This window comes from Panthera pardus, unplaced genomic scaffold (assembly GCF_024362965.1).
Source record: "Panthera pardus isolate Hobbes unplaced genomic scaffold, ASM2436296v1 HiC_scaffold_18, whole genome shotgun sequence".
In the NCBI taxonomy this organism is placed as follows: domain Eukaryota; kingdom Metazoa; phylum Chordata; class Mammalia; order Carnivora; family Felidae; genus Panthera; species Panthera pardus.
Window position 1 is genome coordinate 29,999,989 of NW_026526743.1, and position 21,761 is coordinate 30,021,749.

Here is a 21,761-nt window from a genome sequence, read left to right on the forward strand (position 1 = left end):
AGTGAAATTATGGGACATCCCCAGCCCAGAAAAGTGCAGTTCAGTTCTCTGGGTTCTCTGGCCATCTCATGAAATGACCATGTTACTTATCATCTAAAAACAAGGATACTTTTGAGGGTGAAAGGTGACACTATTCATAATTACTCTGGGACAACAGTTGTAAATCAGGACTGTCCTGGGCCAAGTGGACCCATAGTCAATCCTCCCTCAACCACACTAAATTTCAAAGAAGCGCATCTATGAAGTTTGCATTCCCCACCACCACCATCTCCCGATGCAAGACCATGATGAGGACATTCCTTTCCCCTAACCCCTTCCCCTCACAGAAGTGACCTAAAGTGCAGTGGTTCCTTGTTATTCTAGTTGAGTATTCGTTAACAATCGTCTTTCTGGCTTCTTGGGAGAAAGAAACTACCTAGCAAATAATTTAGTCAGTCCTGGGAAAAATAAAACCAAAATAGGACTATTGTTCCTCTCCAGTGTTCTCTCAATTACTCTCAGAGCCCTTGCAAGAGGCATCCAGTTCTGGCTTTCTAGCCTCTCCTGATAGGACTGCCAGACTTAGTGGGTGAAAACAGAGAACACCCAGTTAAAGTGGACTTTCACATAAGGCATGCCATATTTGGGATGCACTTATACTAAAAAATTATTGCATGTTTACCTGAAAGAGAACTCTAACTCTGTGTCCTTTATTTTATCTAACAACTCTGTGACCGATGTCACTCTACCTCACTTTTCTAAGGATCCAAAACATGCCAAAGAGTAGTTGGGCTTTGAGAAATACTGATGGGTACTGGAGGGAGAGATGCCATGATGAAGCATATAGAATAACTATATGAAATGTTTCTTCATACCTACCTTGTGGGAGGTACCTTGAGCCAGTGATCAAACCAAATTTCTCTTCATCCTCTCAATGCTCAGCAGGAAATAGAGGATTTTGCTGGTCAGTCTGTCAGCTAAGGAGGGCATCCTTACAAGTCCTTCACCAGAGGACATTTCCACCTCCACCCCTGCCACTGCCCCCTTCCTCCCGAGAGCGCCGCCATGGCCTCCACGGCTCCCTGGACCACACCACCCACCTGTGGCTTTGTTTAGACGCCCTTCCCAGTGCCTTCCTCATCTCAGCTCGACAAAAGCCTACTGATCTTTTAAGTCAGCTGGAAGCACCTCATCTTACACAGCCTCTCTCCATCCCTCTCACTCACCTATTGTCTTCACATCACTGTTACTACCAAATACTGCATATTGGTTTCACTTCTTTGCTTATTATCTGTCTTCCCCCACCTAAAACAGGAGCTCCCTAAGGTCAAGGAATCTGTTGGCCTTGGTCACCACCATATCTCCAGGACCTAAGAAGAGTGTCCAGTGCCTACACACAACTAAGAATGAAGAGGTAGGAAGTCACCTCCACTGGGAGGCTTGTTCCTGCCACACGTGAAAAATCAATGATTTTCTCCTTTGCAATTCCATAGACCACTGGTCCTCTTCATCTAAGCTTCCATTCAAAAAATAGCTATTGAGGGGCGCCTGGGTGGCTCAGTCGGTTAAGCGTCCGACTTTGGCTCAGGTCATGATCTCGCGGCTCGTGAGTTGGAGCCCCACGTCGGGCTCTGTGCTGACAGCTCGGAGCCCGGAGCCTGCTTCAGATTCTGTGTCGCCCTCTCTCTCTGCTCCTCCCCTGCTTGTGCCCTGTCTCTCTCTCAAAATTAAATGAACACTTAAAAAAAAATAGCTACTGAGTACCAACCATATGCAAAGAACTGAGCACATTACGTAACACAGTTATATACTTTTCTATCTCCACTTTATAATGAATGAAATACTTGAGGGTAAAAAATGACTTATTCATCTATTTAATGGCCGTAACAATTAGGACAGTGTTAGAGGTGCTTATTAAAAAGGTTCATTTAAATGACTAGACATTTGGGGACATTGTAGTAAAGGAGACATAATTCCTTCCCTTATTTAGAATTGAGATAGCAAGTTTAAAAATTGCTCTTATAATAGAATTTTTTAATTTAAATGTCTATTTTGGGTAAGTAGGAAGATAAAGGTGCAGTTTCCTACTTTGCAGATCAAAGTACACATGGGTGGAACCTTTCCAGAGGCTCTTGTAGAGGGAGTCTGACAGCACAGAGCCCTCTGCCTTCCAATTCCTCCCCTAGGAAACTGTCTGAGAGGAGGAAAGAGTGTAAGACAAGGTTCCTGTCATCAAAGTTTAAAACAATTTGCAGGTAGGAAAAACATGATCAGGGGAGCCTGAGTGGCTCAGTTGGTTGAGTGTCCGACTTCGGCTCAGGTCATGATCTCGCGGTCTGTGAGTTCGAGCCCCGCGTCGGGCTCTGTGCTGACAGCTCAGAGCCTGGAGCCTGATTCGGATTCTGTGTCTCCCTCTTTCTCTGCCCCTCCCCCGCTCATGCTCTGTCTCTCTCTCTGTCAAAAGTAAACATTAAAAAGAAAACACGATCAAGCATTCAATATGAAGTTATAGAGCCACGAAAACCATTTGTTAGGATATTTAAGAAGGTCAAAAGATTTCTGAGATCTAAAATTAATTGAGCAGAGTGTTAAAAGTGGTATTCCCACTATGACTTTGGTAAAGAAGAGGAACATATACACAGACACACACTCACACATGTGAGTGCACACATGCACAAAGAAATGAGTGGAATATACAATTAAAATGTTACCAGTAGTTAAATCTGAATATAGGATTATAGGTGCTTTTAATTCTCTTCAGCTTTTGCTTTTTGAGTGTTTCAAAGCTTTCACAATAAAAACGTATTGCATTCAACACATGTGAACCCTAATGTAAACTGTGGACTCTGGATGATAATGATGTGTCGTGTTGGTATAAATGGTACTTCTGGGGTGCCTGGGTGGCTCAGTTGGTTAAGCGTCTGACTTCGGCTCAGGTCATGATCTCGTAGTTCGTGGGTTCGAGCCCCACGCCAGGCTCTGTACTAACAGCTCGGATTCTGGATTCTGCTTCTGATTCTGCGTCTCCCTGTCTCTCTGCCTCTCCCCTGTTCACGCTCTGTCTCCCTTTCTCTCAAAAATAAATAAGCATTAAAAAATATTTTAAAAATTTTTTTTTAAAAATGGGACTTCTGGTGCCAGGATTATTTCTAATGGAGGAGGCTGTGCTTTGTTGGGAGAATGGAGCTGGTGTTATGTGGGAATTCTCTGTACTTTCTGCTCATTTTTGCTGTGAACTTAAAACTGCTCTAAAAAAACTCAAGTCTATAGTTTAAAATGTATTACTTTGATAACAAGAAAAAAATATAACCAAAAGGAAAAAAAACCTGTCTTGAGAATTAGAGAACGAGGAAAACTAGAATGAGTTACGTTGACATTACATGACATCACATGACATTAGAAAGAAATCAGCCAAGCTGAGAGGAAGTAACCTAACTCCCAGGGCTTTGAAATCCTAGGTGGATCTGCCTGCTTGATCTCCTACCCAAAAGGAAAGCAGCCTCGCGTGTTCCTGAGAGAAGGGGAAGACCTTGGAGCACGTTCCGTTGCTGCACGTGAACCTGCACACATAAAGGCATGTTCTCTTTCCCCCCTCACACACATTACTCACATTCATAAAGGAAAAGCTATCCTTTCTCCAGATTCCCTATTAGGAAATTCAACTCATGGAATAATCCTGTGCCTCCCAGAAGCCTGATCAGGAGAGTACTCTAGGGAATGTCAGGCTCCATTTTTATGAGTCCATATGACACATCTATCAAGCATTGAGTTGTTTTGTGTGTGTGTGTGTGTGGTTTTTTTTTGGTTTTGTTTTGTTTAGAGATTTGGGGAGGGTGGTTGTTTTGACTGAATCTGGAAATTATTTTACCTCTGAGAATTTGTTCCCTTGAGAATAACTGAGAAAGTTTTAGTTTCTGATTAAAACAAAGTAGTGATGATCGATTCTGAGAGTCCCAGGATAAAGTAGAAGATTTACAAACAACCATCAGCTTTAACTCTTTTAAAAAATGCCTTTCTCAGGCTTGCTGGGTGGTTCAGTCGGTTGAGTGTCCAGCTTCAGCTCAGCTCATGATCTCGTGGTTCTTGGGTTTGAGCCCCACGTCAGGCTCTGTGTTGAAAGCTCTGAGCCTGGAGTCTGCTTCGGATTCTGTGTCTCCCTCTCTCTCTCTCTGTCCCTCCCTGTTTGCGCTCTTCTGTCTCTCCCTCTCTCTTTCAAAAATAAACACTAAAAAAAAAAAAGAAAAAACAAACTAACTAAAAATCCCTTTCCATCCTATTTATGTCTGTGATCTTCTTGCTCCAAACCATGGGCACTGCAAAATATTAGCACCCTCCTAACTCGGGCACTCACACTGTCATCGGGAAACGCGCAGAAACATCATTAAAAGGCGCTTGGTTACAAAAGGACGTACTGCAAGGCCTGGTAATTCTGGGAAGCGGAGAAGACACATCTCAGCAGCATTCGCAGGAGGATGAAAGAAAATGAGGCCTTGGGGCAGTACAAAAGAGGTACACTAGGCGCACCTGTTGAGTGGTAGTTGTAGACAAAATGGTTATTGATTGTTATATTGTCAACCTCATAAATGGTGATGAAGTCAGCATGAAAGGGACCGAGGATATTTGTCCTGGGTCACTGGCCAGCTGTGTGTCCATGTATGCCTCCTCCGTTCTTCGTGGCTCTGTTTACTGTCTATAAAATAAGGGTGTTGCACTAGAGGCAATCTGTTCCCAAATCCAACTGAGCATCAGGTTTCTAAAAATACAGATTACAGGACCAGACCCCAGCCCTTCTAAATAAGAATTTCTGGGGGTTGGAGTTGTTTTTAAAGAGCCCCGGGTGTTTTGACTTGAACACAGTCAGTCAACCAAAAAGTGTTTGGGCACTGCTGGTTTATATGTAATCACTGGCCTTTTCCACTTCTAACATCTCCTAATTCAAAAGAATCAAAGGGATGCCCAAAGGACCACTGTGTGTAAAGATGTGATCATCCAAACCTTTATGGATTTTAAGTGAGGAAATACTGAATATGGCCTGAGGTGATAGACAAGGGAGATATACTAAGTGCACCATTACAAAGCTTAGATCTAGGGTTCACAGAAAATAAATCTGTAGGAGTATAGCTAGACGAGAATGTCACCCTTTCGGTAATATTTACAACACACTGAAGTCTTTCAGTCGGTAAAAAAAAAATACCTCCTTGCACTGGAACTTTGTTTTGTGCATTTAAAAATACAATCACCAGAATTTCAAAATTATCCAGCTATGTTAATGTCAAATACATGAGAGAAAGGGCTTACTGAAATTAACATAAAAATACAAAACTTCAGTCCATAATCAACACCTCTGAATAAAGTTATTCAGATCAGCTATTTTCATTCAAGATGATTATCGCGAAAGGATTCAGAGAGTGTCTTTGAATGTTAACCTGAATAATTCCATTCAAGGAAGAATTTTGCATTAATATAGAAGTTACCACCACAACTAACTGCAAACTGAAAATTAACTTTACTAGTACTGAACACAGCACAAATCTTCAAGAAAGACTTCACTGGTCCCAAGGGTTACAATGCCACATAGGCTCCGGGCGGGGAGGGGGGGGGGGGGAAGGAAGGTGATCCTTGCCTGAGGGGCCCTCAGCTTGACAGTGTTTAATCACTGCATATTCCAGCTTATGACCCTTATAACCCTGGTGGCAGACAACTTAACATGCTTCATGCAGTTTGTCCTCAAAAAGGAAACAGAGTTAACTCTCTTTCAGAAGCCACTATAGTAGAGAGGGAATATGGGCTACTAAAAAGAAAACCAGCAAATTGACATTGCTACAACCAACCGCATCCTAAGTGAAGGTATAAGCTGAGTCTGTTTTCATGTTTTCAGGCCTCAGGACATTATTTTGAGTCAATGGGAATGCTCTTCTAGTTGAGTTTCTTTGTGTATGAGTGAGGCTCGCTGCTATCATACCTCTACCATGCTGATTGACTGATTCTACTCAGCCGACATGGAATGCTTAAGTGTGTCTACTCTTGCTAGATCTAGGGGATGTCATCCTTGGAATAAAGGAAGAAGCAGACAATTGAATTGTTTTTCGTTTCTGGCTCGGAGACTGCATTCAATCATTGATTAATTAAAAATACTTTTCGGGATGCGTGGGTGGCTCAGTAGGTTAAGTGTCCAGCTCTTAATTGAGGCTCAGGTCATGATCTCACAGTTCATGATATTGATGTTGATACTGATATTGATATTGATATTGATAATTGAGTCCCACATTGGGCTCTGCACTGACAGCACTGAGCCTTCTCAGTGCGATTCTCCCTCTCCCCCTCTTTCTCTGTCTCTCTCTTGCTCACGTGTGGTCTCTTTCTCTCTCTCTCAAAATAAACATTTAAAAATACTTCTTGATTGCCTCCATATGTTAGGAATTATTCTAGCCTGCAAATATAGAGAAATGAATAAAGATCCTGTTACCATCAACTAGTAAAGCATTCTAATAGAGCATAAGAAAATAAAAGTCCTATTACCAGCAACTAGTAGAGCATAGGAAAGACAAGTAAACAAGGTAATTTTATTTTTTTATTTATTTTATTTTATTTTTTAATGTTTATTTATTTTTGAAGGAGAAAGAGTGCACAAGGGGTGGAAGGGCAGAGAGAGGGAGACACAGAATCCGAAGCAGGCTCCAGCCTCTGAGCTCTCAGCACAGAGCCCGACGCGGGGCTCGAACTCACAGACTGCGATATCATGACCTGAGCTGAAGTCGGACGCTCAACCGACTGAGAAACCCAGGCGCCCCAATAAGGTAATTTTAAATAATTATAAGTTCCTTAAAGGAAATGGAGAGGATGCTAATACACAGGGTGATTGGGAGAAGGCTACTTGAGATAGATGTTCATAAAATCCCTCTCTGAAAATGCTACAGAATTTCAGGGACTCCGGCCCTTACCTTTCTCATCTAATAAGCACTTATTTGTTGTGGCTAATTCTGGAAATTAATATTTCCCTCAAGATCCAGTATCAAAAAATGCCCAGAATCCACTGATCCCACCTTTATATACAAACCACCAAACAAACAACAAGCAAGCAAGCAAGCAAACAAACAAAACTCTGAGTTGGGACTTTGGCAGAAATGTGGAAAGTATTCATTTGGAGACCAGCTCAGGACTAATCAACAGTTACGGCCACTGAGTTATCACCAACCAGATACCATATGGAAGAAGAAATGAAAACCAAAAAAATAGAATACTATATAGATTCTGCCTTTGAGGCATATTCCATATCTTAGGAAGGATATAATCTATTGCTTGGAATAATTCTATCCTGAATAGCTATTCAGACAATTAAAGCAGTGTCATAGTTTTTTGGATAGTGCCTTCTATTTCACAATGTAATGCTCAGCACAATCCTATGAGGTAGGTGGTATATCTCCATTACATATAGAAAAGAAAAGAGGTTTTAGGGGGCTTATGCAACATGACCAAGGGCACAAGTAGCTACTAAGGAGCAGAATCTAGACTTGAGCTCAAACTTTCTGAGCTGTTATGGTGCTTTGCCCTCCCACAATGTACTCAGGAATAGGAAGAAAGGAAGGTTTATCTCTCGGTCACATTTTGCTTAAGGTATAAAGCATGACAAGAGTATAGAATTAGACCTATTATCTTGGGATAAGTTGTATTAGTCTGGAGAGGGTAATAATCTCAACACTTCACAACTGTGAAGCCCATTATACTGTTGGAAGGATTTCATATGCCTTACATCATCTTAGTCACACAATCACCAAGTGAGGTTGCATAAGAGTCCATGTAAGCCTCTCTTCCAGAACATTCTGAGCTACCACAGCTTCCAGTGACAAACAATGCCCAGTTCTGAACTCAGATTGCTCTACTCCCACCTTGCTTAGTTGACAGAGTTTTGTGTTGTTCTTGGCAATACCTGCCCATCGTACATTTCCCCAACTAGATCAAATGCAACATGTGGGCAGGACCATGCCTCCTACCTCGATGCAAAGCAGGTAACAAAATAGAATCTGTTAACAAGGAGAGAAAACCGGTATTATCAGCTTCACTTTATAGAGGAGAAGAACAGAGGCCAACAGACATAGCATGGCTTCCTCAGTGACTCACCTAGTTAGTTACAGGCAGAATCACATCTCAGAAGCGGCATCTCCAGAAAGCCAGCCTAGACTCATTTCTCAAAATGTTCCATCCCCTTAGATCCCATTTCCTCCAACCCACCCCTCAGGCATGTCTGGCATTACCAACCTGGGATGAAGATCTGGCTCTGCAATAAATAATTCAGGGAACTCATTTTGTTCAACTGACCCATCCTTATCCAGTGCCCACTTCATGTCCTCACGAGCGTGCGTACGTGCACACACACATACACACACACACACGTTGATTCAAGCCTTTTAGAAAAATAACTCTAATTATTACACACGTTCTATGAACCTGGCACCGTGCTAAGCAATTTCTATACATATTATTCATCTTCATAAGAAGTAGATTTTATAACCTAATTTAACATAATGAAAATAGAGTGACTTGCCCAAGGTCACACAGGTGGCAACGGGCAGAACCAAGATGGTTTCGTTTCTTCAGTAAGCATTTGCCTCTGTGCCAGGCACGGGCCCGGCCCTGAGAATACAGCAATGAATGAGCCAGGATGTAACCCCTGCTCTCTTGGAGCTCACATTTCAGGGAAGGAAACAGATAACAAACCAGGAAACTAATAAATCAGCAAGACAACTGCCATTGGTTCAATCTGTTAAACAATCACATAAAATAGGGCAGTCAGGAACATGTCTATGTGACCACACAGACATGAGATCTGAATGACAAGGAGACAGTCATGCCAAGATTTGGCAGAAGAACTTTCAGGCAGAAGGGACTGTGAGCGTGAAGGCCCTGAAGAGAGAGCAAAGTTGGCAGACTGAAGGGACAGAAAGAAGACGAACATGAACGGAAAGGGTAACTGAGGGGGGATGAAGGAAATGAGGTCAGAGGGGTGGGCTGTGACCAGCTCATGAAGAACACACAACAGGGTAAGAAATCTGGATTTTATTCCTACTGTGACAGGAAATCACTGTAGGCTTTAGCTTTATACACATAATTTTTCAAGAATGCTACCCTTGCCCTACTTTTCCTTTGTCAATGAACAAGTTATCCAAATCTAGAGGCAATCTGAATGCCGGGGGGAGGGGGGGGTCTCTGGCTGCTTGTGGTGAATGGGTGGTGGGGCCATCGGTGGGTGCAGGACTGTCACTTCTGAATCTTGGGCTCTCGGTCTCAGAATCCAGATGCCCCTTGTCACCACGAAGAGACCTCAGTTCAGCAGAGACAAGACTGGACATGCATGACTACAGGGTGGGAAATGACAAGGAGTAAAAGGCAGAGGTCCCCTTAGCACGTCTGTTTGTCTATCTGTCAAGTTGAGCAATCAGACTTGGTGCCTTCTTATTCTCAACTGCCTCCCTGCCAGCCATGGGCATGTGGGCTGTCCCTGAGTGCTGTGACCGATCCCACCATTTTATCACATGTTCTATTTTTATATCCTATCACTCCCACCTGTGATGGCCTCCATCCTCACAGGCACATGGCACAAACAGACTCCCCCGTTCTTCCTCTCTCCTCACGTCCACATGCACCTGGAGAGGTAGACAGTCCTACCTCCCTGCTAGTCACCTGCTCTCAAGAAACCAGGTACACTTGACAAAGCCCCACTCTGGATCCTGGGTAAGCAGGACTTAGCCAGCTGGGCCTCCTAATCCATCCAAAGAGAGAGAGACCTACTGGTGACCCAGACTCTGAGCAAGACTCTGATCTCACTGTGGAAAAGACACTTCCCAGGCACCAATCCAGCGTGGGCACCAACTCAAAGGGGTAAACCCCACAGAGCCCATCTGCCTGCTTGGCCACACAAAGTCAACAGTCTCCCAAGCTTAGAGCGACCAGGGTGAAGGAAAATGAAAACAAAACCAAAACAACAGCAAAATAAAATAAAACAAACGACCAAACACTACTTCCTGTATAGACCCTCAAGAACCCTAGCAGAAGCTCTAGAATTTTCATATCAAAGAATTTCACCCTCTTAGTCTCATTCAGAATAAATCACAGAGGCCAGACAGCTGGTAATGACCCATCAGATTTAAAAGGGGACTAAAAGGACTCCAGATAATTCCTTTCAACTTGACCCAGACACACCTATCCGGCTACAGAAATTACCCCACTGCTGCTTCTCCTCGGCTACCTGAGTACTGCTGTTGCCATGTACAGAAGGATAGGCTGAGGTTGAATCACTTGAGGGGTTACCCCCTTCTCAACTCGAGGTAGCCAGGGGTCATGGAAAGGATCTGGGATTAGAATCATACAGAATTGGATCCAAGTCTTCCTGCTAGTATTTATCAGCCATGTGACCTGACACCTCCATCTTTGCTGGGGATCTTGGACGGTGGACCGTCTGGGATGAGTCGAAGTAAGAGACGAGAGGTCCACAGGGATAACTATACTTAACGGTGCTACATATGCAGAGACCCGAACACTTAGTAAGCACGCCAAAAATATTAGTCTCTATCTTTCCTTGCAGACAGGCCTGACGCAGGGGTCTTATCTTCTGACCCCATGTCCTTCTCTGTAAGATTTAACATGGTATGTCCTGCAGAATTTGCCTGGATTAAAAAGAAAATCTCTTCTCTTTACTTACATCTGTATTAAAGAATATTGCTGCAAAGTGTCATAGAAATAATCTGGTACAATACCTTCATTTCACAGATCAGGAAACTGAAGCTAAGAAAAGAAGCAAATTGCCCGATGTCACACAGGAAGTTGGCAGGACAAGGATCCACGTCGGTCCATCCCACACAACAAAGAGTGGCGTATGGACAGGCGAAATGACTGTAAACTGTAATAACACGGCAATCCCTACAATTTGTGTGTCACTTCCTACATTCTCAACATGCAGGAATTCATTACATCTTCCTAACAGGCTCCTGTGTATCAGCTTCCCCAAGCTGATAACCACAGTGGAGCCAGAATTTGAACCTCAGGGCCCCTTTGCTCCAAAGCCCTGCTCTCACTCACCACCCTCAGCAGCCCCCCACGCTTATTTATCAAGCACCAGCTATTAGCTTAACATGGAATGGCCTACAGAGAAGTTGTAAGGCACAACCTTTGCCTTGAGAGACCTAACATTTTATTGGGGAGAAAAAAATACACACTTAAAATAATTCACAGCAGTCAAAAACAACCGTTCAAAGCGGTGACACGGTGTTATGTGGATGTGAGAGAAGGAAGAAGAATGTGGGTCCAAGACGCACAGGAGGTCTTTTCGGACAACTTGCAGCGGGAGCAGGCCTGGAAAGCAGGTCTGTCCTGGGAGCCCAAGCCCTGTCTAGGTGGTGTGGTGGTTTTACAATACGTCCCCAGATCCTTTGACGTGCCTCTCTTCAAGAGACAGAGTTTAGTTCTCCCCCTCAATATGGGCAGGACTCAATGACTTACTTCTAACAGACAGAATACAGCAGAAGTGACAGGGAGTGACTCTTCAGGCTCTGACATAAAAGGCGCTGTCGTTCCCGTCCCCCAGTCTTGAATCAACTGCTCTTGGAAAAACCAGAGGCCCTGTTGTGGGTTCGCTGAAGCAGTTCTGTGAAGAGACCCACGTGGCAATGAATGGATGCCTCCTGCCGATAACCTTCGAGGAGTTGAGACCTCTTGCCAGTAGCTCTCCTTTTCGAAGATGACCCTCCATCCCCAGCTGGAAGTCAAGTCTTTAGCTGGCCGCAGCCCCGGCTGACATCTTGACTGTAACTTCACGACACCCCAAGCCAGAGCCACCCATCTGAGCTGCTCCCAAGTTCCTGACCTGCAGAAGCTGTGGGACGATAAACATGTGTTGCTTTAAGCTGCTAAAATTTGGGGGCAGTTGGTTACACAGCAATAGATAACCGATCCAGGTGGTAATGCTTTTTACATGTATTGAAGGGATGTGAAAAATAAAGCGGATAAGGATAATAAGGTAAATGGCAGACTTCACAACTTCAAACCCTAGTTCTAATGCTCTGAGATCTAGAAGATGCAGGTTAAGCTGGAGTTAAGTGCAGAAAAGCCATTTCTCCAAGTTAATAGCCAGAAGCCAATTTCCTGAAAGCTCAGTTAGTAAATTTACCAAGCAACTACCCAGGGTCGCTGTGTGCCATCAAGAGTGGTGAATACTAACTAATCTTTCTCCTGAGGGGAGTCGACTGGCCCCAGAATAGAAATATTCCTCTCCAGTGTACCCAAGGGCAGTGGAAAAAACCCAGGCTTCTCACGTGCAATCTGACTTTGTAATTACAATTTCAGGTAGCGGTCATTAAGCACACGCCCCACCCCTCAATTTACAGATAAGCATCTACCTATATGTGCACACACCAGGCCCCAGAACAGGATTCATTCCCAGTGCTGTGTCCTTCATCCGGGTCACCCATCACAGAAACATCCGCCACACCACGATCTTAAAGAAATGATTATCATTTGTGGCTCTAAATAGGACCACATTATTTTCCACAAGTGTCAATTTTCCGCTGCAATATTACATTTTCCAACATTTAGTTTTCTAGCATTTTGCCATGACTATCTGTGTAGATTAGAAAGGTTCTTAACTGTTATCTGTAATAGATTTTGCCTGTAGCAAAATTCATGCAGGCATAATAGAAGAACAAAGTGTACTCTGATGAAATTGCAACCATAATTTCCAGATGCCTGACATTTATTGCTTATTGCTATTAGAATTCAAGTGCCTATTTGTTTTGTACTTTGCTTTTACTCTTGCATCACAACATATAATGGAAAAAAGATATTTTAAATGTTGGGTTAAGTATCACAGATCAACACGAGGCACCAACATAATCAATACTACTTAAACATACTCCTAGGCAATTAATTTTTAAAGAATCAAATTGTTGTACCCCATCAAAATTTATAACGATACCAGAAAGGGTGTTACATTCTTTAGTGTTTAATTAAAAGCAACATTTAGCACTCATGCAGCTAACTGTTAAGACATCACAACATAAAAGGTTTTGCTTATCATTAAGATGAGGGAGGTACAATGGACTCTTTACATTTTTGATGATTAAATGTTAATTGTACTTTACTAGCTAGTATGCACTTATAAAATTACCAGGACCAATCATAAGGAGGGCTGTAAGAAGCACAGCTTAAAACTGCCACCCTACAGTGACCAGTGCGCTGCTGAAACTCAATATCCAAATAACCGTCAGCCTTTTAAAAGAAGAACGCAAGTGGGTTTTAGGACTCCCGTGTTGATAAAGTTGAATCCAAGGCAAGCGCAAGGAGCAAAATTCGCATAGCTTCAGGGAGAGGCACCGGAAAGATGCATACATAGAACAGAGAAGAGATCTAGGAAGTAAAACAAACAGAAAATTGCACTGACAGGTCCAAGCTGAGAGAGAGAGAGAGAGAGAGAGAGAAAGAGAGAGAGAGAGAAAGGAGGAGGAGGAGGAGGAGGAAAAGACAGAGGAAGGCGAGGAGGAAGGGAAGGAGGAGGAGGAGGAGGAAATACAGAAGGAGGAGGAGGGGAAAGCAGAAGGAAGGAAGGAAGGAAGGGCACTTTCCAGCCTTTTGGGTTCAGACCTAGGAGTGAAGATGCAAAACAGGTGGGTGATGCTGTCAACCTCAGGTCAGGATGTCCGCTCAAGACAGAGGCACTGCCCAAATGCCGAAAGTGTGTTTAGGCCCTTAAGAGAAAAAATGGCAGGTGAAATGAGAGTATCTTACCCAGCCTATCAAGCTCATGGACCAGTTGGGTTAAAGAATGTCAAGGGGGCTTGGAAAGCACATAGAGACCAACTAGACTCCACCATGGACCACTTTCATTTATTTCCCTCTACAAACTCCGCATTTGCCAAAATTTTGTCCAACAAACTGCACTGACTCCATAATAAGCAATGTGGTACCACTGGAGGCAAGTCTATAGCTTCTATTAGGCTTTTGCAACACAGAAAATAGCTTTTGGACCACACCGCTACTGTCCACACCTTAACTGAATCCTTTTTTCAATGGTTAAGAAAATGATGCCTTCCCTAATACTGATGATGACTGAGACTGATCCCAAGAAGCAGAGGGCACTGACATGGTCTATGAAGGCAGTTCCACAAGTATGTGGTTTCTATAGTGAAAGGAGCACACAGTCTCATAAGCTAACAAGAACTCTGTGCACTGGCCTGGAAACCTGTAAATTTGCACTTCTTCCTTGGGACTGGCTGTATGACTAGATAAGAACCTATCAGAACCCGTATGGCGTGGGTTCTAGAACTGGATGCCCTGACAACTATTCTCAGAAGTACATATGGTACTAGGGGATTCCAGAGAAATAAGGTGCAGCCACTCCACTTAAGGAATCTATCAAGAGCAGGCCTGTGTAACAAGATAGAAAATTTACACGGAACGCTGAAGTTAGGTAAAGAAATTACAACTACTCCATTCTTCGTAGCTGACCTCATCTTCTTGATGAAATCTTAACCCTACTCCAAAAGGGATTTGGATGTGCCATCCACTGGCATTTCAGTGTCTTCCAATTCAAATTGTCTCGTTGGGTAACTAAGTTTGTTTTTGGTAAATAAATCTTAGGAACATCTTTGTACACTTGTCTGCACATATGTATATATAAATTTGCATGACACCATTTAGATGACCATTAAAAACCGCATGTCACTAAATTCAAGATACCATGAAATTCAGTTCATTAGTGAGGACTGGACCTAATAAGAACAATCTGTGAATGTGAGTGTGTGTTTGAATGCAAGAGAATTCAGGGGGTTTCGAGTTCTGGGTTCAACCAAGAAAGACTTGCTGAATCTAGAATGAGTCTGAATATAAGGCTAAGGAACGTGGACTCAACCTCATAGGCAACCTCTATCGATGCAGAATCAGAGGCACCAGGAAAGAAATGACACTTTAGGGAAATGATTCCCATAGGTTTTGCAGGGTAGATTACTAGGAAACAGCAAAACTTCCTGCTCTTTAACCCCGGCATGGATTCATAAAGGGCAGGGCAATGGTAGTGGGGCAGAAAGGAAACGGGGGTATAGTGAACACTGATGAGAAGGTCATGGTGTAGGAAGGGACAGGGTCAGGGGTGAAAGACAGGGGAGAGAACAAGGTTGGCATTAGAGATGAAAAGCTTGGTTGGTGTGTTTCTTTTAAATACTGCCTTTCAAGAGTCATCAGGATATTCACATAAAGATCTGGGGTTTTGTTCCCTAAATATCTGGATGTTTGTGATACAGACTGCAATTAAAGCAATGAGAATGACACTCATGCTAAACCATTCTACCTGGTGTTCCCTAAAACTTCTGATATACCAAAGGCAAGGGAACAGAGGATAGGAGAGAAAAATTTGTTCATCAATCCCAACTTTCTTTTCCAAATCACTGTATGACTTGACCCAACTGGAAGGTAACATTTTCTCAAGGAAATGTTTCAGATATAGAAAGAAAAAAGGGGCGCCTGGGTGGCTCGGTCGGTTGGGCGTCTGACTTCGGCTCAGGTCATGATCTCACGGTCTGTGAGTTCGAGCCCCGCGTCGGGCTCTGTGCTGACAGCTCAGAGCCTGGAGCCTGCTTCAGATTCTGTGTCTCCCTCTCTCTCTGCCCCTCCCCTGTTCACGCGCTGTCTCTCTCTGTCTCAAAAATAAATAAACGTTAAAAAAAATTTTTAAAAGAAAGAAAAAAAAAGATAACGAGAGTAACATAATCAATCCTTGCACACTCACCAGAGGATCACTTTTGAAATGTATGCTTTGGAGAACAATTAGTTCAGGGGGAACACTGTGCCAGACCACTTAACATCAAATGTGGCGTTCTTCCTCATTAACCCCTCAGAAATATGTGTGAAGCATTTTCTGTAAATTTTCTCTTTTTTTCCAAATTTCAAAGTGTTTAGGCAGATCCTACAACCATCATAGTATTTTACCTAATTTGTGAGAAAGAAATAACACATAAATGTTGTTTAAAAATCCCCAAAGTACAGAAAGGTACAAAATTAAAATGTACAAGTCTCTGCTCTTTCCTAACCCTTTGCATTTCAAAGATTGCTGTTGTTAACGGTTTCTCGTTTATCCTCCCAAATAAAAAGGACGTTAACTCACATTTATGATTTTGTTTTTTAATTTATACAAATGCAATCCTAGTGATCATTGCTTATTTTGTTTGATTACACATCACAGCAGTATTTCTATGTCTATACATACCACTCTAATACATATCTGTAACAGCTGGATGGATGTGCTGTGTGTTCATAAAGCTAGTCCCCTGCTGGGGCACCTGGGTGGCTCAGTCGGTTGAATGTCCGACTTTGGCTCGGGTCATGATCTCGCGGTCTGTGGGTTCAAGCCCTGCGTCGGGCTCTGTGCTGACAGCTCAGAGCCTGGAGCTGCTTCGGATTCTGTGTCTCCCTCTCTCTCTGCCCATCCCCCGCTCGTGCTCTCTCTCTCTCTCTCTCTCTCTCTAAAAAATAAACATTAAAAAAAATTTTTTTTTAAAAAGCTAGTCCCCTGCTAATGAACATGTAGGTTGTTACCAATATTTTGGTATTACATTCAATACTCAAATAATTTAATGCATCTGTCTTGGTGTAGGTTTATAAGAATATCCATAAAGTAACTTCCTAAATAAGGAATTTTAGGGTCAAAGGAGATTTTATTACTAACATTAGTAAATATTGCCAGATTGCTCTTCAAAATGGTTTTAGCAATATGCATTTTCACCCAAAGTTGTAAGAGTACATATTCCCTTACCCCCTTTCTATGCTGACCTATAAATCTGACTTCTTATCTGACTTACTAATGAATTATTAATGACTACACACCATTGTCAATTTCATTTGCTTCTCTAACTATAGAGTATGATTAAGTATCTTTTTGTAGGGAGATTAGCCTTTTGTATTTCTTTTTGAATTAACTTGTGAAAACTCAGTAACATGCTACTGCAAAGCATTTTTATCAAACGCCTTCCCTGGTTTTACACTGGGAGTCATTACCTAAGAGATTTCCTACAGCTTATAAATTTCCAAAAGAGTCAAATCTCTGGTTCAACGAGCTCCATCAAGAACTCACATTTCCAACAAATATGGCTAGTGCTCAGGTTGTCTTATAAAAGCAACAAAATAGAACCAATGACATTTACATCACACTCAACTTATGAAGCACAATAGTAGATGGAATCACCTGAAAAGAGAGATATTTAGTGTCTTGAAGAAGAGGTCTGATCAAAAGAGAGATGATTGATGTTAGCAGTAAGATTAATGTTAGGAAGCGGTCTACAGTGTAACTGAAAGAGAAGTGAATAGCAAGAAAATATTTAACCTGAGTTTTCAGATACTGCCAATTTTTTGAAATAGTTCTTTTTTTATATTCACAAAGAAGAAGGGAATGACTGAATGTAGTACCAAGACGATACCTACCGCAGGTGTATGAAAACAGATGTGATGAATTCAGGTAATCTCGTCTGTAATTAAAGACATTCAATCCATTAATGTCTTCAACCCAGACTGCATATTAGAATCATCTGGAAAGCTTTTTAAATCATTCAATGTCTGGGCCCCACCCCAGATCCACTGAGTCCAGAGCCAAGCATAGAATGTTCCCCCAGGAGATTCTAATGTGCAGCTATACTTGAGAATCTCTTCATTAAGAGCATCCTATGGGGTTCAGTTATATTCTCAAGCCACTTTAGCTAATCTAAGGACCCCTTTCCTGAAACCTCATACTCATGACCATGCCTTGCTATAACATTCTGAAAATCAGTATCTGGCATAATATCTATTAGAAACCCATAAATGCAGAAGAGTTAGCCACAGCAGACACAGTGGAATACAGTGAATGGGAAGCTTCCGGGGGTCTTTTGAAGGAATTAATGTAAAAAAAAAAAAAAACACAACTGACTTTATTGATGGGAGTATAATCTGGAGATCATTTTAGCAGTTTAAATCAAGTCTTTAAAATGTGCATATCTGGGGGCGCCTGGGTGGCTCAGCTGGTTAAGTGTCTGACTTCGGCTCAGGTCATGATCTCGCGGCTCGTGGGTTTGAGCCCCAACCATGAACTCTGTGCTGACAGCTCAGAGCCTGGAGCCTGCTTCAGATTCTGTGTCTCCCTCTCTCTCTCTCTGCCCTTCCCCTGCTCACTCTCTCTCTCTCTCAAAAGTAAACATTAAAATTTTTTTAATTAAAAAAATACAATGTGCCTATCTGTTGACCCTTAAATCACATTTCTAGAAACCATGGATGTGTACAAAGACGTAGGCATGGACTAGGACGTTAATTGCCGTGTTGTTTCACAAAATTGGAAACAAGTCATCTAAGGAACATTAAATAAATTCAAGTTCAGCTACACAATGGAGCATTACATAAGCAGATTAGTCATTCAGTCACATGAAAAATGTGCAAAATATATATTAAGTGCAAAAGCAAGCTGCAAAGTTCCACGTGTAGCATGATCGCGTTTCTTTATAAATGATATAAAAGCAGCACATTTACTGAGGGCCTTCCTCATTCCAGACATGGTTCTCAACACTTTACAAATATTAACTCACTCACCCTTACAACTCCAGGGATATTACTACTGTTAGCACATTTTAAAGATGACACCGCTGGTAAATACAGAGCGCACACTGGTTGTTGCCAAAGGGGAGGAGGCTGGAATGATGGGCAACATGACTGAAGGGGAGTGAGAGGTAGAGGCTTCCAGATTTGGAATAAATAAGTCACAAGAATGAAAGGTACAGCATAGGGAACACAGTCGGTGGTAGTGGAAATCGTGTTGTTTGGTGACAGATGGTAGCTACACTTGTCGTGGGCATGGCAGTAGAGACTTGTGGAGTCGCCATGGTGTATACCTGAAACTAATGTGACATTGTGTGTCAACTACACTTCAACAAAAAAAGAAAAAAAAAAAAAAAGATGAAACCGCCAGGACACAGAGAAGTTACTAATGGGCCTGAGGTCACACAGCCAGTAAGTGCAGAGCCCGGCTCTTAAATTCACACTCTGGCCCATAGCCCATATGCTCTTCTTAACTGGTTACACCACTAGTACTGATGTTTATGCGCATAAAATGTCTCAAAGGATAAAAGAGAAGTTTTATCGTTTACCTTTTGCTAGTAAATATCTAGTGTTTTCTATAATGAGCATATGTGACACACAGATTTTAAAAGTTGGTACATTTGGGGGCGCCTGGGTGGCTCAGTCGGTTGAGCATCCGACTTCAGCTCAGGTCATGATCTCACAGCTCGTGAGTTCGAGCCCCGCGTCGGGCTCTGTGCTGACAGCTCAGAGCCTGGAGCCTGCTTCGGATTCTGTGTCTCCCTCTGTCTCTGCCCCTTCCCTGCTCATGCTCTGTCTCTCTCTGTCTCAAAAATAAATAAACATTTTAAAAAATAAATAAATAAATAAATAAATAAATAAATAAATAAATAAATGTTGGTACATTTTTAAGGAATGGCAAATCCTTTAACAATACCAAATAAAGATGAGACAGGAAAAGAAAAAGACTTATAGGGGGACAGGGGTGCAATTAAGAGAGGAGAGCTGAGCACCTGCCTGGTAAGGAAAGTTTCAGGAGAAGAGTCAGTCTCTGAAGCTCTGCCCCAGGTCCCCTCCATTTGAATGGGTACTTCCCTACCTGTTCTGAGACACAGCAAAAGATTGTCAAATTGCAAAAAGAGGAAGATGGCAACAGCCAGAAGGTGATCCTGTAAATTCTGTAGAGCAAGAGTCATTCAGGGTCGGAGAGAAACTGAGGGGCTGAGTAGGGAGAAGTCGTCAGTGAGGAGATACTGAAAATACATGAGAGCGAAGAGGCTGGGCAAGGCGGAGAGTCAGGCGTTCATAAATGGAAGGAAGGAGAGACAAGACAGCACTTACAGAAGACCTCAAGGAAGGGAGTCTAAGAGCGAGCTTCCCCTTCACACCTCCCCCCTTCTGGACAAAGGCCAAAGTTAGAAGTTGAAAGAGTCTTACTGATGAAGAAATCGAGCCATCAGCAACAAAGCTGCGATGTGGAGCTCAGCAGAAGCTAGACACCAAAGGTCTGCGATGGTGCCCTGCAGCCCAGTTCTTTTTCCAGTGACATCGGCAAAATTAAAACACAGAGCTCACACCTCTGGCACCGTGCTATTCCTCCTGGCCAGAGACCCGGCCTTCTGACTCTCTGCCATCATTAGGGTCTGCCTGCCAACGATGTGACTCCCCACTTCGGCCAAAGCTTCAGTGGGTAGAATTGCTTAGGGAAGTAGGACATTCATTCTGAGCTAGGGAAAAATTCTAGAGTATATTTCAAGAAATGCAGCTGGTTGTGTTACTTTTAGGAACATGTAGACATTCAAACTACGGTAACAAGTTCAAACTACTGCCTAACAAAAATACTTTTGGAATAAGCAACTGATTTATAACTGATATGTAAATCTGGGCTTCTAAAGTACTTGGAGGTGCTGTAAAATAGAAATTAAAACAGATTCTATTCAGTATTTTAAGTACATCGTTACATTTTATTTCCACTTTCAGCTTCTATTTTAAGAAGGACTCTTCCCTTCTTCATAGATTCCCCATCCTTATTATTGACAAGACAAGGTTAAATAAATAAAGTTTCACTCTACGTTTCGCTTCACTTAGCAGATGCACTCAATATTTTCACACGTTCACACTTCGAATTACAGCAAAGACCACATTCAAGCCAAGAAGCGATTGTCTTTCACAATCGTTCTACAACCAGAACTCTCAAATTAATGAGTTTAATAGCAGATTTTTCCTCCTTTGGACACTAACCTCTTTCTGTCTTTAGATATAACATATGATACCTGGGAACCATATGGAAATTATGCACAGACATGCACCAGGATTGTAAAAGCCTCACTGTAGAAACAGCTGTCCCTACAGTAAGTACTCACATAACTTTTTTGCCTCCTTATTATTGCAGTACATAATTCACTCCTCTGCGAGTTCAAATTGCATATTACAGCACATTAATGTTGGTCTTCCTTTATAGCAACCCATCATATGGTTAGCATTCTCATTTATAACCTGAATTACTTTTAGTTCTCCAGCCATTTCGCCTAACTACTTCGAATCAAATGGGAAAATGATCACATATCCCAAGTTGCAAAAATATGCAGTCATAAGAGCTGGCTGGGGTACAATGTTGACTCCTATCTGTAGGCGCGGGTGTGCTCACCTCTGAGGTCAGTTGCCCTTCTGAGTCTACAAAGTGTGTCGGGGCTCCTGACGCCATTGAGAAGCAGCCTCAGCAGTGGGTAGAACTGAGGACCAGCCCTGCTTTAAATAAAGACTACAGCCAAATTTATTTTTGTTTAAGGGAGGAGAAAAAGGAGTTTGGAACCCTTCAGTGGCTTCCCATTTGCCCTAAGATCAGGATGGAAATACTGGCCCTCCCGTGTATACTGGCCCCTGCCAGCCTCTCTGGTCTCATCATGGATCTCTTTGCTTTGTTCACTGAAAAGCAGCTTCCCTAGTCTCCTTTCGGTTCCTTGAATACAGCATGTTCCCCCTCAACACAGGGCCTTGACCTACACCGTCATAGTTCCCCAAACACCCTTTCCCCTATCCTGCATTACATAGTTAGTTCCACCTCTTCCAAAAGTCTGATGCCATCATTAGTTCCCCAGACAACCTCTTCCCCAGCTTCCCTGACTGCATCACTTTGCTCTAGTATATAATCTCAGGCAGGATAATTCATTGAATGTTTGTAGTACATATACAGATGTGATTTTTTT

The 21,761-nt window shown here is 42.6% G+C and overlaps 1 non-coding gene across 1 annotated transcript; it reads left to right on the forward strand.

The window, feature by feature from the left end:
- Nucleotides 1–2,873: 2,873 nt before the first annotated feature.
- Nucleotides 2,874–2,958, forward strand: TRNAR-UCG (transfer RNA arginine (anticodon UCG)). The gene has a single exon. It is a non-coding gene; the product is annotated as a tRNA-Arg (tRNA).
- Nucleotides 2,959–21,761: the final 18,803 nt, after the last annotated feature.